This window comes from Cucurbita maxima, unplaced genomic scaffold (genome assembly GCF_002738345.1).
Source record: "Cucurbita maxima cultivar Rimu unplaced genomic scaffold, Cmax_1.0 Cma_Scf00033, whole genome shotgun sequence".
In the NCBI taxonomy this organism is placed as follows: domain Eukaryota; kingdom Viridiplantae; phylum Streptophyta; class Magnoliopsida; order Cucurbitales; family Cucurbitaceae; genus Cucurbita; species Cucurbita maxima.
In genome coordinates, this window is record NW_019272049.1 from 977,314 (window position 1) to 979,567 (window position 2,254).

Sequence of the window (2,254 nt, forward strand, 5' to 3'; positions counted from 1 at the left end):
TACACAATATGTACCTTCCCATCTTCAAGTTGTTGACATCTTCACAAAAAGTGTTTCTCGACCTCTTTTTGAATTTTTCAGATCCAAGCTTCACGTCTGTTCAAATTTGACACTCAACTTGCGGAAGGTGTTAAGGATATTTGACCGTTTATTATAAGGCGAATATAGATATTTGTCTTACATTACGACTTACTATATTTACCCTTTCATTAAAGGAAAATATATTGTATTCATTTGAAATTTACCATAATTTTCTATTCGGTAAATGATTATAACTAGATAACTTTCATCACCATTTAAATGTGGTGGTTTTCAACAAATATTTTCAGAGCAATTGAGCTCCAGAACTTATTTACGAGGATAGTAGGTCAGGTAATACAGTCAAAAGCATAAATAGTTTGCTTCCTTCTCCTTTCCCGTTGAGCATATAAAAGAGCTAAAATCAGCTGAGCCACTGCCATGTTTACAATGCATTTCGCATTCCTCCAATCCCAAGTAGTTTTGAGCACTTGATTGACCCGATTCTCTTAAGATAACATACTCCAAATTAAAGGAATATGAAATTTGGTACTTAATAGAAGGTCGAGATAGTTTCAACCTCAATCAAAACATAATAAGGAGAAAGAGAAGACTAAGAGAAGGAGCGAACTACTTGATCCATTAAGGCCATTGCATAAAAAATAAAAAAACGAATTACAATAATACAAAAATCTTGTCCCAAAAACACTCCAATTTATTCCTCTCCTTCAAGGCAGCCCCCAAACACGGTCTGAAATCAGGTAGTTTTGTCTTAAACATGTTTCTCATAGCCACCAAACATTCAATTTTGTCGGCCGAAAGCAAAATTATTAGATTTGGAAAACAATCCAAAGAGGTTGTTGGTTGGATCTAAAACAGTGGAATTATGTTTTCCATCTCCAAATCTGTACACAAATACCCTAATTTTCTCAATCAAAATCCAATATTTTCCTTCTCAAATCAGCCATTCCATTCTTTTTCTTCAATTTCCAAATCCAAACACAAATATTCACAAACCTCACAAAATTAAATCGATTTACCCCATTTCTAGAAACGGAAAATCCACATCTTCATTTGTACAAGTCAACATCACGAGATCAGATCTGAAGTAAACTATATATCATATCATCGTTAAAGACATGGACAGTCTCGATGTTCTATACAATGATATCGTCAACAACTTCCAGACATGACTATAGTAGTCGGATGTAATGGTACAAGCCCACAACAGCTTCCAGACATAACTGTAGTTGGTCGGATGTAACGGTTCAAGCCCACCACAAATATTCAACAAAGCTCACAAAATTAAATTGTTTTACCTGATTTCTAGACCACGGAAGATCCACCAAATACATCTTCATTTGTACTAGCCAAAATCATGAGGTCAGATCTAAAGTAGACTATATCATATCATTGTTAGAGACATGGATAGGTTCGATGTTCTATACAATGATGTCATCAACAGCTTCCAGACATGACTATAGTAGTCGGATGTAACGGTCCAAGCCCACAACAACTTCCGGACATGACTGTAGTGATCGGATGTAACGGCCCAAGCTCACCGCTAGCCGTTATCGTCCTCTTTGAACTTCCCCTTTCAAGCTTCCCCTCAAAGTTTTTAAAACACACCTGCTAAGAAGAGATATTCACGCTCTTATAAAAAATGTTCTGTTCTACTCTCCTATTGATGTGGGATCGGAAGTGGAGAGGTCGACAAGGCGAAGAAGATAAGAAGCATCATAATGAAGAGGGGTACCAAGAGGACCGGCATAGGTGGCGGCGGTAGCGGCGGAAGGAGTAGAGGTAGCACCAAAAGGGATAGTGTCCAAAGGAACAAGACAGCCATGTTGGAGTAGCGAACCATCAAGTAAGTCGTAAATCACAGAAACCCTTAGCCATTATTTCATCTGGGTGATGCTTGTTTGTAGAAAATTTGTGTTGGCTCTTTGAATGGCGGCGCCGCTGTCATGAAAGCAGCTCTACGACGGAGGAGGAGGAGGAGGAGGAGAATTGGTGCTGGTGGTGGCGACGGTGGCCGGTGAGAGACGGTGGAGGAGGGGAATTTATGTGGCAGAAAGAGGCGGAGACGGTGGGTAAAGAGGCAGGTTTTGTATGCGTATTAAATATTATAGCTGTGAGAGAGAAGTCTTTCATTCTTGGTCAGAAATAGTAGCTTCTTTTTTTTTTTTTTTTTTTTTTTTTTTTTTTTTTTTTTTTTTTTTTTTTTTTTTTTTTT

The 2,254-nt window shown here is 38.0% G+C and overlaps 1 long non-coding RNA gene across 1 annotated transcript; it reads right to left on the reverse strand.

Annotated features, from left to right (window-relative positions):
• Positions 1-1,119: 1,119 nt before the first annotated feature.
• LOC111467318 lies at positions 1,120-2,163 on the reverse strand. Its single transcript, XR_002714521.1, has 2 exons — positions 1,775-2,163; positions 1,120-1,647 (listed from the first exon to the last, which is right to left on the reverse strand). It is a non-coding gene; the product is annotated as an uncharacterized LOC111467318 (long non-coding RNA).
• Positions 2,164-2,254: the final 91 nt, after the last annotated feature.